This window comes from Lactuca saligna, chromosome 4 (genome assembly GCF_052625555.1).
Source record: "Lactuca saligna cultivar CGN05327 chromosome 4, ASM5262555v1, whole genome shotgun sequence".
Lineage (NCBI taxonomy): Eukaryota > Viridiplantae > Streptophyta > Magnoliopsida > Asterales > Asteraceae > Lactuca > Lactuca saligna.
The window spans coordinates 31,840,768-31,857,179 of record NC_136420.1 but is presented as its reverse complement, the minus strand read 5'-3'; positions in this window follow the sequence as shown (position 1 = coordinate 31,857,179).

Genomic DNA, 16,412 nt, shown 5'->3' with positions numbered 1-16,412 from the left:
AATCTATTGCTTCGAACTCAACTGCTTCTGATCAACCTACTGTTGAGAAATATAGGCCACCAATTCCAGTGAAACAGAGTGCCTGTTGTAATTGTCCTTGTGGGAACAATAAGAGACAAGGCAAGGATACGCCACCAAGGGCAGGAAGAAACAATTTCATAGTGAAGAAAAAGACATGTTTTCACTGTGGAACACCTGGACACATTGCCAGAAATTGTCCTAATTGCGCATACGTTCCCTACTATACACAAGGCTAGCAGAACGCGTAAAGAGGGAGATACTTCAAAAGAAACTCCTCAAGGTCAAGTTCAGACAATGGTGACTGGAACACGCAGAAGGCCAAGAATCAAACCCACAAGGCCAATAATCTGAATCCCAAGAGCAAGAAGGGAATGTCGACCATGAAGTCCATTCCAAGAAATAGTCCAGTGAAACAAAGACCGGTTAGGTCAAAGTCATCTCAACGGCCGACATCAAGATCAAAAGCAAGTACTGAGCCACCCATCATATCGAAAAAGAAATGGGTTAAACCGAACTACAAATGGGCTCCAAAGGCTCACTCTCCCAAATCTCCTAATGCTTCTAATATTTCTACATCTTCTGTTTGTGATAAGCAGGATATGTCATGGGAGAGAGTACCGTGAAAGGATGGAAAAGGTCGACCTAGTTTCAAAATGGACTGGGTTGTAAAGACCAACTGATCCCGCTCTATGTCGGAGCAGCTATGGAGGCATATCATCAACTGTACAACATTCAGATCTTTATTTGAGAGTATGTGTCCTTTTGTGGGAAAGGAGGAAAGGAAGAGATCACAAATGGGGTTAGTGCTTAATGACATGAAGAATTTTTGGATATGTTCTGAGATTATGTGTGCTGTTCTCAGACCTTCTGGATGTGAATTCAATCGGTGAATTATGGTTTGTGTTTTCCTTTCTATACTCCTGAGTTTATCTTACTCTGATTCGTTTTAAAAGACAATTTTTCATTTTCTTAATAGTTTTTCGTTAGTAGTTATTATTCAGAAGTGATATCAAGAAAGTGATAACGGGCAGTCTAAAACATATGTAAAGACTGAATCTGAATTGTCTAGACTCTGTATTCAATGTGCTGGTAGGCACGAAGGATTTGACAGTGTGGATTTAGTTAGGATTATTTGGACTGACCATAAGACACTCGAGTGGATTGAGCAGTGAGATAAACATGGGAACCCACGGGATACACTAAATTAATACACATCTAGAACCATGGCTTAACTTTTCCTTGATGTATGGACTTATGTCCTTAATTCTGGTTCTGATAGGGCAACTGAGGGGTTATGATAAAGTAGGTCTGTAGGAAATTATTTTCTTACTTTCTTTTTGTTATTCATATGTTGCTTCCTCTGTGTGATTGGAAGAGATCCGACCTGGAATGCAACATATGCAACTCTATTTCTACACACCTTCTTATCTATGAAACTATTTTTATTTTTTATTCATATGTTGTCCCCTCTGCATGATCGGAAGATCCAACCTAGGACACAACATATGCAACATTCTACCTCTCAATCCCTCTATCCTAGTTAGCCATATGATGTCCCCTCTGCGTGATTGAAATATATCCGACCTAAGACACAACATATGCACCTATTTCTAAATCTAACTTCCTCCTTAATAATTGTTTACTCACCTAAATTAAGGAGTCCTTAGGAAGTTCTTGATAACCAGGGTATATCAGGAAGCAGGAAACACGTTCTAGTGCAACTAAAATTGAACCATTTAGAGGTTGTCTGTAGATCTCGTTGCTCAATTTAAGTGAACAACAATACCCGTGATCGTCGTCAGCTAAATGGTTTATTTAGAAAAGTTTGTCAATATCCTTCGTGTTTAAGTGGACCACAATACCAACAATTTACCAAGATCTATTCATGAAGGTGAAGGTACTGATAAACAAGTTCAGGCTGTCTCACAACTTTAATACCATATATATATATATATATATATATATATATATATATATATATATATATATATATATATATTTGTTTATAGTTTTCCTCTATGCACAAATTTAGGGGGAAAATTAAAAAAAAAAATCAAAAATCAAACAAAAATCAGAAAAATTAAAAATCCAAAAATAGTGTTATTTTTGTTTTATTTCTTTTTCAAACAAATCAAAATTCCAAAAATATTTAGTTTACGTTTTATTTTTCCAGAAAATATGAAAAATCCAAAAATATATTTTGTGTGCTAAGTTTTCTTTTAGTTTTGTTTTGTCTTGAAAAGTGAATTCAGGTGGAGATGAAACTCATGGAGTTTGTGTCGAAGATTTCTGAGCCAAGGCTTGATCCGTGATCATCAAAGAATTCTCATTTGAAGGAGCAAGAAATGAAGATTATTATTTCAACATTCAATCCTTCAACCCCAGTAGCAAGGTGAAGATGTTCTTGAAGATTATGTGACAGATTGGATTGAAGCCTCCTCAATTAGTCTGTTGTTATCTATGAACCTGATGAGGTGATCCAGAAGATTTGTTCTCTCTAATGTTATCTCTGAAGATTCTCAAGCTGAAAGCGCTATCTTTCAAGAATCAGTACATCAAGCCTCCTCACCCAATGTGCGTTCAATATCAAATTCTAAAGAAAAGCCCAACTGCTCAAGATGAGGTCATTCATTGAAGATTCATCAAGTTCATCTTGAACTTGTGAAGAATTTGAAGATTAATGTTGAAGCCAAGCTCTCGATGAAGATTAACAAAAAATATGGTTTATACTTTACTTTTCTAGGAAAATGTGTTTTTGTGTCTTGGACCATAAACAACTTGGTGTTTACGGTCGTATACATGTTTACGGCTGTAAACCCATTCACGACCCATGTTCAGCAAGTCCATGTTTCTCATGTATAAATATAGGTGTAAGGGGTGAGGAGTAGATTGATGAACAGAAGAGAATAGAGGAGCTTATGTGTGTATTTGAAGGTGTTCTAGAGAGAGAAAAAAGATAGTGTGTGAATCTTGTATCCGGATCTTCATTCATATCAATACATACAAGATTTATCATCTTCTTCTTATCCTTCTCTTCTATTTGATCTGACATCATCCGTTTGATTGGGATTCTGCACCATCAAACGGATCTGATTGATACACAAACAGATTGGGGACTTACATCAAGGGAATTAGGTTTTACAGTTGAAAACCCTAGCAGTCGCAAAAAAGGAAACCCCAAGTCTCTTGAAATTGGCACTTGATTCCCTAGAAGAAACCCTGGCCGAAATCTTGTAGCCTCCACCTCTCTCTTGTTCATCTATTGCTAAGTGGTGTTTGTGACTCCATTAGAGGTGCAACAATTGACGCACTAAGGTCTTGAAGGTCAAGATCAAGGAAAGGATTTCTTGTTACTACTAGTTAACAAGAAATGTATTCTTCTAACTCTAGTTTAATTGTTGAATCCAAAAATTGTATGCTAGATTAGGGTTCTTTCTTTGGAAAATAATTTTCATGTATAACATGAGAAAAACCTAGATCCAAAGCAAATAGGGTTGCATGTGCACCCTAGGAATGTTGTAATGCTCAAAACCCATCAGTGATATCAGAGCTTAGGGTGTTTTTCTGTTATATTTGATACCATTGTGTTCTGCCAAAGCTGGAACAAAATCGATTTTGGTTCTCCAACTGCAAAACTCGATGAGTCCTAATATGGACTCGACGAGTTGGAGCAACTTGGCTAGTCCAAACCCTAACTCAACGAGTTGGTTCATCTGATGGCAAAATTTTCGGATTTTAGCCTAAAATTAGATAAGTATCATTGCCTTAAATTGTTTTAACTGTTTAAATTCGATTTTCCTGATATGGTAATGAATATCCTCATCTAATTAGAAGATAATGGTCAAATTTTAAGATAATGTTCAAAATTATATGATTAGTTTAATTATTTAAAATTTAATCCATAAGTTTTGAAAGGTTTCAAACTTTTCCCTCAACTTTTGGAATTTACAAAAATCTGATTAAAAGTTTAATTTTGAAATATTAAATTCTAAAACCCAAGTGTTTTAAAAGTTTAAAATACAACCCTTATATTATTATAATATTTAAAGATTAATATGTATATGTGTGTGTGTATATGTATGTATGTATGTATGTATGTATGTATGTATGTATGTATGTATGTATGTATGTATGTATGTATGTATGTATGTATGTGTGTGTATAAGATGAGTTAGGCTTGTCATTAGTAGGCCTCATTCACAAAGCCGATTTATAAGGGGGTATAAGGAAACTGCCTATTAAATGGTGGTTGAATGGGTGTCCACTCTCATCCATCGCTTCCTTAATTGGTGGAGGGTTGTAACCCGAACAGGTAGGATATGACATTAATTCCTCATTAATAAGTATAATGAAAGATATAAAGTAACTAAATGTTTTTGTAAATTCCTAATCATAGTTACTTTAAGAAAATGTGAGAATGATGCTATTCCATGAAATTTTACTTTGCACCTTTCCAAGTCGTTAGTGGAGCGTGTGTGGTTAACCGACACACTAACTTGGCTAACAAGTGTGGCAGAGGGTAGCTCGAGAATTATCATAGATTAATAGAGCGTGTGTGGTTAACCGGCACATTGATTAGGTGGTAAATGACTCGAGAGTGCCAAGCTAATTTTCATGATTATTCACACCTTGTTTGTGATCGTTTGTATCCCAGTCACAAACTTGAAGGACATAATCGAGATTAAACATGCCCTTTGAAAGGTTCAATGAATCTCAAAACAATATAAGAAATTAATTTCATTTAAAACCTAATTCTTCATTTCATTTTTCGTGGTGGAATTAGTAAATTGTCATTTACCTACTTTTAAATAATTTGCAATTAGATTATAGCATCCCTCTTTCGAATTGTGAATTATTGTGTTGGGTCCTAGCCTTAATATTTCATTTGGGTATTATATTAAGGATTCTTTATCTAATCTAAACTTTGTTCTTTTTTTCTTTTTCAGATGTCTGGCTCAAACAACGCTTCTGGCTCGAACTCCAACTCCTCAAGCCCCTTCTCTCTCATGAACAGTTGTGCGAGGATCACCTTCGATAGATCCAACTTTAATGATTGGATTCGCAACATTCGAATAGCCTTGCGATACAAAGATAAGGAATACGTTCTTGACTAGCAACTCAATGAGATCGATGAATCTAAATCTACTCTTGAACAGATAGTTGAGTATAGCGCTCACGACGCAACAAATGTGTCATGCATAATGGTAGCCACTATGAATCTTGAGTTGGACCGGTTCTACAAGGAATACTAGCCTTACGAGACGTGCCGATATTTGATAGAAAAGTACCATCAAAGTGAGAATCAAGAAAGGTATGAGATTGTTGCATTGTTAATAACAACCAAGATGAAGGATGGAAAGTACATCATGACCCACTTACAAAGAATGCAAAGGTACATGGATCATTTGCTAAAGTTGAATGTCAAATTTGATGAAGAGCTGATGATTGATATAATCCTCCACCCTTTTCCTCCCTGTTATGATCAGTTCAAGATGACTTATCATATGAACAAGGAGGAAGTTACTTTAAGCTTACTTCAAGGTTTGTTAAGAACTGCTGAAAGTGGACTAAAAGGAAAAGTTGTCGAGTCCACCTCTGTTGTTGCTGCCCCGATCCTTGCTATAGAACATGGAAAATGGAAAAAGAGGAAAGCTCACTCGAAGAACCAAAATGGAAAGTCCCATGATGGATCTACTTCAAATGGATCCAAAGGTAAATCCGGTTCTACCACTCCCTCATCTGATCCTAAAGATGCAACGTGCTTCTACTGTTACGACAAGGAGCATTGGAAATGAATCTGCCCTAAATACATACTGGACATCAAGGATGGGAAGATAAAGTGCACCTTCACATGTATTTATACTATTCAATCTAATAACTCGTCACATTCTAGTTCTTGGGTCCTTGATACAGGATGTGGTTTTCACATTTTTTCTGATTTGCAGGGGCTAAGAACAAATAGGGATGTGGAGCATGGGAAGATGAGCCAGATAATGAAGAATAGGAAATCATCGCCTATCACCAAGATCGGGATTTACACTTTAGTGCTTAGTAGTGGGTTTAGGATTAGAGTTGAATGATTGTTGTTACTCGTCAGAGATGATGAGAAATATTATTTCTTTTTATGGTTTGTACATACAAGGTTTTAGATTTTCATTTAACATTGAAATTGGTTCTATTACTGCTTTCTATAATGGTATGTTTTATTTTGAAGCATTGCCTTGTAATGGTGTTTATGAAACTGTGATGGTTGTAGATAACTTAGGAACTAATGTGTTGTATATCGATTCGTCTAATGGTTTAGACAATGCGTTCCTATGGCATTGTTGTCTTGGACATGTCAACAAGAAGCGCATAGCCCAACTCCAAAAGGATGGAGTCTTGGAGTGACCTAAAGTCAGATGAAACGTACAAATCTTGTTTACTTGGAAAGATGACTAAATCACCTTTCACTGGCACATGTGAAAGAGGTGAGGGATTGTTGGATCTCATACACACAAATGTGTGGGGGCCCTTCAGATCCACCACAAGGGATGCTAACCGCTTCTATGTGACTTTTACCGATGATTATAGTAGATATGGATACATCTACTTAATCAAACACAAGTCGGAAACCTTTGAAAAGTTCAAAGAGTTTTAGCAAGAATAGAAGAATCAATTGGGCAGGAAGACAAGGATGCTCAGATCCGATAGGGGTGGTGAGTATCTTAATATCGAGTTCCAAGACTATATTAAGGAATTTTTAATTGTTTCACAATTGACGCTGCCCAGAACACCGCAAATTAATGGTGTGGCTGAGAGGCGCAATAAAACCTTGTTGGACATGGTTCATTCCATGATGAGTTGAGCTTCGTTACCTATCTCATTTTGGGGGTATGCCTTAAAGACTGCCGCCCATATCCTTAATCTAGTCCCAACTAAGAAGGTTGCTAAAACACCTCACGAGATGTAGACATGGAAGGTTCCCTCATTGGCACATATCAAGGTTTGGGGTTGCAAGGCTTTCATAAGATGAGAGACTAATGAAAAGCGTGAACCTCGAAGTGAGTAGTGTATTTTCATCGGCTACCCACATAAATCTTTTTGGATATCTTTTCTACAGACCTAATGACAACATGGTCTTAGTAGCAAGGAGAGGGGTTTTCTGCGACAGAGAACTCATATGCCAAGAGGATAGTGGGAGGCAAATTGATCTTGAAGAGCTTAAAAAATCAAGCGATGAAGGAATCTCTAACACTAGCACTCAACTTGAGGAAGAGATTCATATTGAACCAGTTGACGAGTCCTTACCTTTGATATGTTCCAGTAGAGTTAGTGTTCCACCTGTGTTGTATGGTTTCCATATAACATCTAAGAGTGATACGTTTATCAGTGATAGTACACTAATAAATTTGGATGAACCTAACAACTACAATGAATCCATGGCGGGCCCGGAGTCTGCAAAGTGGAAAGAGGCATTGGGCATCGAGATTCAGTTCATGTATGACAATCAAGTTTTGAACTTGGTTGACAATGTATTGGGTCGTAAGACAGTCGGGTGCAAGTGGATCTTCAAGAAAAAGACTGACATGGATGGGAAGGTGTACACATTCGAGGCATGATTGGTTACGAAGGGCTTTACTCAAACCCCAATAGTTGACTATGATGAGACCTTCTCACCATTAGCTAACATCAATTCTATTAGGGTAATGTTAGCAATCGCTACATTTCATGATTATAAAATTTGGCAGATGGATGTCAAAACCGCTTTCCTCAATGGGAAGTTGGTTAAAGATTTTTATATGTGTCCGGAAGAAATTTTTGTAGATGCTAAATACCCCGATAGAGTATACAAGCTTGAGAAATCCGTTTATGGATTAAAGCAAGCGTCGCGCAGATGGAATCTTTGTTTCGATGACAAAGTCAAAGATTTTGGGTTTTTGAGAAGCGAAGATGAGTCATGTGTATATGTCAAGGCTAGTGGTAGTATAGTTAGCTTTCTAGTTTTGTATGTAGATAACATACTGCTCATAGGAAACGACATCCCGACTTTGCAGGAGGTCAAGTCTTGGATTGGGAAGTGTTTCGCTATGAAGGATCTAGGGGAAGCTACTTATATTTTGGGAATAAGGATCTTGAGAAATAGTAGTAGAATACTACTAGGACTTAGTTAGAGTACTTACTTGGACAAGGTGCTGAAACATTTTAGCATGGAGAATTCCAAGAAAAAGGAACTGCCAATCCAGAGTAATACCAAGCTGAGTAAGACTTAGAGTCCGAGTACCGATGCTGAGATAGTGGAAATGAGTCAAGTGCCATATTCTTCCACTGTTGGCTTGATCATGTACACTATGACACGTACTCACCCTGATGTGGCTTTTGCATTGAGCATGGTTAGTCGATATTAAGGGAAACCGGGTAGAGCTCACTAGACAACAATGAATGACTTGAGAGTGATAGGGTATAATGATGCCAACTTTCAAACCGATAGAGATAACTTCCACTCTTAGTCGGGCTGGGTATTTACCCTAAATAGAGGAGTAGTTACTTCGAAAAGTTCTAAGCAAGAGATTGTGGCTAATTCAACACGTGAATCAGAGTACATAGCAGCGAGAAAAGCGTCGAAGGAGTCGATAGCAAATGCTAATTCAACATGTGTCTTTGTCCACATGATATCTTGCAGAATGGAGGATTATATGATCCTTTATCTAAAGGACGCGTCATTAACTATGTCAGAGTTCGACAACGGCTTTTGAGAGCTACGATTGCTAATCGGATTTTGAAGTCATATTTGCAGTTATAGTTATTAGACTTATCCAAGTGGGAAAGTTTTGGATTAGGTGTCTAACCCACAACTATAATTGGTATGTACTTGACCCGATAGTAGCATGGTCCTTTTGGGCTGCCTTCACCAAAGCAACTAGACAGGGTAAGTTTCAGAGTAAGAGGTTATTTAATGATTTACTAATATATTATAAGAATAATATATTAATTGAGAAATCATATTATTTAATCAGTATTGATCAGAAATTAATTTGGAATTAATTTAGTGATCAAAAGAGACTAATTAAAATAACGGGGACTGATTATGTAAATCAGTGATAGTTGTAATTTGGGCTAATGGACCCTATTGATAAGGGGTAAAGGAAAATACATGGGAAGCCCATAGAGTTTTCGTCCAAGGCCTATCATATGGGGGTATGTGGATTTCTTAGGGCCTAAGCAAGGGAATTAGGGTTTACAGTTGAAAACCCTAGCAACCTCAACTATAAAAGGAAACCCTAAGGCTCTTGAAATCGGACCTTGATTCCTTAGAAGAAACCTTAGCTGAATTCCTATTGCCTCAACTCCTCTCTTGTTCATCCATTACTAAGGGGTGTTTGTGACTCCATTAGAGGTGTAGCAATTGAGACACTAAGCACTTGAAGGTCAAGATCAAGGAAAGGATTGATTGTTACTACTAGTTAACAAGAAAGGTATTCTTCTAACTCTAGTTTAATTGTTGAATCCGAAAATTGTATGCTAGATTAGGGTTCTTTCTTTGGAAAATTAATTTGCATATATAACTTGAGAAAAACCTAGATCCAAAGCAAATAGGGTTGCATGTGCACCATAGGAATGTTGTAATGCTCAAAAACCATCAAAAACATCAAAAAAATCAGAGTATGTCACATAAACAAAATCCATGTGGTGTGTGCGATGTAGTCAACCCAATCTCTTTCCCTTGGAACCGAAAGTACCTGAAACATAAACTAGAAACCATAAGCATAAAGCTTAGTGAGTTCCTAAAATATTGCATACCATACATATCATATAACGGGCCTTGCCTAAATAAGATACGAGCCTCGCCCACACTCGCATAACGGGCCCCGTTTAATGAGATACGAGCCCCGCCTATACTCAAATAACGGGCCCCGCCCAATGAGATACGTACCACACTCGAATAACAATGAGATACGGGCCTTGCCTACACTCGAATAATGGGCCCCGTCCAATAAACATACATTTACAAGCACATACAAGTATCACACAGACAAAAAGTATAATAACTTAACCAATCGAGGGTCAGCCTTGGTGCCTTAGACGCGCTAAACCCAGTGAGGAAACTCACCTCGAAAAGCTGAATGAGACGAATGATCCCTGACTGCTGGTCCTACAGCTCCCCAAGCTATTAAATGCCAAATAAAAACCAATTAACATTTGAGATCTACATCATAACCAAAAATCCCTACTTGGGGGTAAAATACCATTTTACCCCTACCCTAGCTTGGTCTAAGAATGAAGCCCATAACCACAATCCAGTGGGCCCAAAAGTCAAACAATCTATCAAGGCCCAAAATATGGACCAATCCATTCACATGGACCTTAGCCCAAGGTCCAATAATGTTCCTAGCCCAAAGCCTCCCAAAATCAAATGGCCTAACTAAACCCTAACCTTCTAAGCCCAAAATGAGGCCCAAAGCTAAGGCCCAACATCGAAATGCCATCAGACTGAGTACGATGGGCGTACTCAGCTAGGGTCGATCCATTGTTTTTTACTACCCGGGGCAAAACAAAAAAAAATTATGCCCTTGTATAATTATGTACCGTATGATCGAGGTAGCGTATATATAATAAAAATTATTAAATAAAATATGAAGTAAATTTTATAATAAAACAAAACCTAAAATTTCACCTAAAATGATGTCCTCGCGCATTTTTTGAAGCGAGAACATCTTTTATTGTACAATAATCAATATTTTTTTAAATCACTTTCAATACTTAAAATTGCTAATACATTCAATCTTTCTCGAGTCATCGTACTTTGGAGATACGATTTCAAAAGAAAGATACATCCTTATTAGAAAGGATCTTTAGGCAGCCTCTAGAAATCAAAAACTTGATTAGAACAGATCTTTAGGCTGCAAAGTTAGAACTCATAAATATAGCTACTGCTTCACATCACATAAAAAATAACATAAAGTTTAGAAAGAATATTTAGACAACAAATATTGAATACAAACATATTTCAAAACTAAACTCACTAACATCTTAAAATCTGATTTCTGAAATGTTCATACAAATCTGCTTGCTGAAACAATAGAGAAATCAGATACAATTCTAATTTCAGAACTCAAACTTGGAGAAAACAATAGCCAAACCACCCAAATCTGATTTCAGAAACAATAGAGAAATCAGATACAAAAAACCAATAACTATAAGTCTTATAGAAGAAATTAGATATATAATAAATAAATAAGATTTCTGAAACAGAACTAAATAAACAAATACCTCGAGATTAAAACTTACCCAAATAATTTATGAATCGAGCACAAACTAAAACAGAGTAGAAATCTGATTTGATTTCTGAAGAATGAAATAACCAAGTAATCAACAACTTTCGAATGATTTATGAAACATATATTTCAAATGAACAATTGAACTCTTTCAAACTTTGAATATTTTTTCCTGTAATAAAGTAGAGAAGAAATAATAAGAAATCAAACAAATTTCTGAAACAAACCTAAATAAACATAGATTTCAAATAAAAATAAGTGGAGAATCAAATAGATGGTTAGAAATCAAATAGAGAATACATCAAATATATAAGAAATAAACAAATTTCGAGATTCAACTTATTCAAAATGATTTTTGAAATAGTAATATCGAGAGCAAATAGATTTACAAAGGAGAAATCTGAAACACTAAAACAACCAATGCTCAACAAGATACAATCACACCCAAATCACAAATTCAAAAATTAAGAATCGATGCATCAATATCACTTTCCGGAATCCCAATATCTCTAACAACCAAGAATCGATTAAGCAACAATACCAACATCCATTCTAACTTTTTGTTTATCAGAGAGAAACAAAGACATATTCAAGGCTACTAGGCATTGATTTCTTCATGGACAGCAATTTCTAGGTGCCATGAGACGTTTGGTTTCTCTTATTCTCTATGTTGCCATGTTTGGCACCTCTCTTTCCCTTATTTTCTTTCCTATCAGTAAACACAAATATATGGGCTTTGTTTATTGGGTTCTTATATATATTACTATATAGATGGAATTATTTGATGCCCCTTAAACTTTGATACCCTGGGCCTAAGCCCATGCCGCTCGTGTATTGGACCGTCCCTGTACTCAGCTTGTACGCTAAGCGTACTGGCTCGAAGGCTTGAAAATTGCATGTATAGGCTTATACGCCTAGCGTACTCTTCCAATTCAGCTAACTTCTAGATTTAGCTCCTAACTCATTAAGACTTTGTTCCAGAATGCAGATTCGACCTCCTTAAGTTAAAATATCACGTAAAGTTGTTAAATTTACATCCATGCATGACCATAAGAAGCTCTAAAGCTCAACAAGGACTTAATAAAGGACTTAATGAATGCATGAGGCCCCTAAAGTCCATAAACTTGGCACCTTTATGCCAAAGGAGCCCATGAAGACTTTAGATAAGAAAGAATAAGCCTTTGGGATGTCCAAATCCATCATCCATCCAAACCATGGCTAAAAACATATCAATTTAACCCAAAAAGAGATCTAAACATCTAGCAATCAAGATGGGAACTTGATACCTCAAAAGCTTGGAAAAACAAGGTGGTGATTATGGATCCAAGACCTCCTCTTTAGGCTAAGAAACTTCTAGCTTCTTCAAGTCCTTCAAAATGCACAAAAATGAACACCAAAAGCTCTCCAAAGGCCCACACACTAAAAAATGGAAGCTAAGACTCAATTTTAGGGTTTCCGGACAGAAGAGGCTGGTAAGGAGGTTAACACTTTAGACTTAACGACATTATATAGTGCTTAAACCCTAAAAATTAGGGTTTTGGGTCTGAACACGTACACTCGTGTACATCCTTGTATGCAGCGCATACATGCATGCCTCTGCAATCCACTTTAGACCAACTACGCCCTGCGTACACCAGGCTTACGCCTAAAGTACGACCTTGACAAAGCCCACACATAGAAGGCACAAATCACTAAGCCCAAAGCAACACAAATGATTAAGATAATTAGATAAATAATTAAATAAATAATACCTTAGAACCATCGTGTGTTACAATAGAGAGAAAATTCATATAATTATGACCTTTAGATAGAAATCATAATTGAATGTCACATGCAATGATAGTCCTTTGAAAAAAGCAACAAGAAGTCGAGAGTATCAAGAAAAATGTTACTTGGGATTAGAGAGAAGACTGATCTGAAAAATATAACTTGGGACTAGAGAGAATAATTGTAATGCATCTGTTCTGTATGTATGTAGATAGGAATTTTATATGGAAAAAAATGATTGTTTTTGGGAAAAACTCTCAAGCATAGCATGAGTTTTGTTGTTTGCAACTCGAAGTGCCACGTAGGGCGATATGTGCCTAAGTGATATGTGCAAAGCGCCACCGTAAGGCTCAAAACAGTAGGTCTCGAGTCTTGGATCCTATGTAAGGAAGTTAACATTAGGTTTTAAGGTATTCTTAGCCAACATCCTCTCAGGATGTAACCCTAAGCCTTGTGGGTGTGTACTGGAAGATATTGAGGCTTTGGAGTGTCCTTTTGAGAATAAGGTGGTATTTTGATGCATGTAAATCTTGTTTTATCTAAGAACTTTCATTCCTAGCATCTTTTATACCTTGGAGAGGTATAAAGCTTCCACCTTTTTCATTATCTAGCTCATATTTTATGCTTTGGGACCCTTTTTGGTCTCTTGGAATAATGTTCCTAGAGTTTGAGATACTCCAGAACTATAGAATGATTTTTGTGTTAGTTTCTAGAATTAGAATGGCAGAAAAGGTGTAACCATGGGCTCCCTTTGAGCCATGCACAAGTTCTTGGAAACTTTATCCATTAAGCCACTTGGAAGATTTTGATATGAGAGTTATAGCTCTTGGCTAAAGGGATCGACGAATTAATGAAAGAGTTTGTTAAGATGAGAAGCATGACGATTGTCTAGATACTTTTAGCGACTATTATGTCTTTTTGTAGGCGCATCACATCACGTGAAGGTCGTACCGCACCTAGCTTTTGACCTTTAATCGTTCATCGTTGACTTTTTGACCAGTTTGACTTTTGGTCAATCTTTGATGGAGTTGAGTATTTAACTAAGGATTGGTCTCAGATTGGTTTTAAGTGGTTTTTGCTAATCGTTTTGCAAACCGTTGTTGAGTTTCTACTTCTAGTCTTAGGTGAGTTTTCTTATTATACTACATGTGACATTGTATATCCTTTGTATAACAGGATATAAGTATTGTTAGGGCACGTTTATGCTAGTAGAACAAAATAGTATTTATTATCTATGTAATTGGTTAATTGTATGGTACTTTTAAGTATCATGTTTAGATGAGGTATTGCTAATTTTGGTAGGTTATTGAGTGAATGATGTAGGGTTTGTACGTACTTTAAATCAGATAGCATTAGAACTCTAATATGGTCTTATTGCATGGTTCTTTTTTTGATTTATTGCATTTGGGTAGGATCATATGTTCGATTGTTTATCTTATTTCCTAACTACATATGATTATGTATTCATTAAGGCTACCATCAATATTAGTAGTATCTTCTATATGTTTGTATGAGGGTTAAGAGACAGTAGTTGTATGATAGCTAAGATCCTATTGTCGTTGATGACTAGACAACATGGGAGACGTTAGTCTTCGTTGATGACTAGATGGCATAGGAGTTGTTGGTTGTCGTTGATCAGGTGGATCGACACCGGAGTCGAGAGTTGTTGTTTGTATTCATTGTATGTATGATGGGATATGTGGTATACCGGGGAACTTATTAAGTTTTATGCTTACGTTGTTATGTTGAATATTTTTCAAGTTCATCGGATGTGAGGGGGAAGGGCACCGTGTGAGTGTACATGGCACCAATGTCATATTATTATTTTGACTTTCGTTGGTTTTATAAGTTAACTATGGTTTAACTTTACGGATTTTAATCAAATGAATGTTATGATATGTTTTCAAGGAATGACATTTGAATGTTAATCCGATTTTAAATTAAACTTTTTTATTGAAATTTGGGACGTTATAAGAATGATCTCGAACTTGCTCTAGAAGAGTGACAAAAGTGGACTATGATGTCTTGTCTTTGAGCAAAGTAGTGATAATGTGTTGTATGACAAACTAGCTCAACTCAATGATTCATTCCAACATTTTTATTGATTGTGATATAAGTGACTCAAATGTATTTACAAATATATAACAACCCGGTATATATGACAAAGGTTGGGTAAACCAAAGATATATATATATATATATATATATATATATATATATATATATATATATATATATATATATAGAGAGAGAGAGAGAGAGAGCTAGGTTCAAATGTTTTAACCAAGTATTGTGTTATTGTATGTATAAATGTGGGCCAATCAATTTTAAATAAATAATTAAATAATTAAATAAATAAATAAGGGTAATTTAGTAATTTGTTTAGTAAATTCCAAAAATAATCCCTATAATCATGGATTTAACTAAATAAATAAGCATGTCTTCCTCAATCTCCCACCAGATAAAGCCCTAGCATCCTAGAGGGTATCGACACTTTTCCTTCCTTATAGCCACCGCTGCCGACGACCACCACCAAACCCTTCCATGTTCATGTGTTATTCTATCAACACATCGAAGCTGAAGATAATCTCCGCCGATGATGAATGTCGATAAAATTCATGAAGATGGAGGGTGCGAATTGTGATCCTCAACATTCCGACTTAGAGAAGGATAATCGTAGGGTTGTGGAAAGGACCCAAGATCACTTTGGGTTCAGTTAGAAGAACAGCTAAGAGGGATTTCACAAGAGAAGGGGAAATCGTTGATCCGAACTGTGTTGTATTCTGGGATCAAGAATTCAATTCAGTTTGTACCCTTTCTGGGTATAAAGAAAATGACTTTCTTCCATGGGAGATTGCATTTACAGTTGTGAGTTGTTTATTTTCTCCCCTTTTAAATTATTTTTAATCATTATTTAACATTGTTCTGAATCTTCTTTTCATGTATATGGCATTGAATTTCAATCAGATTATGTTTAATTGTATAATATATCTGGAATTATCATATGCTTTTACTAAGATATCATATTTTTTTTTTTTGCTTTAATCCAGGGATCAAACACAGGACTAAAGAACAAGGTTCCTTTAATCGGAAAAGCCTACTTGAATATTGTTGAATTTGCTTCTTCTGCAAATGAAAAAGAATTTGAACAGTCATTAATTAGTATTTAGCTGATCAATCCAATTGAAATTGTCTAAATGTATTGCTGGAAGGGTATTTTTGTCCATGGGGTATTGCATATATGTTATTGTCTCTTAAAATATGTCATGGTTTGGTGTTGCTTTGTTCAATTATTTGAATTTCTAATTCTTCTTGGAAATTGTTAAATTGCTTAGGGTGCTATACAATTTTAGGAATCATGAAGAAGATA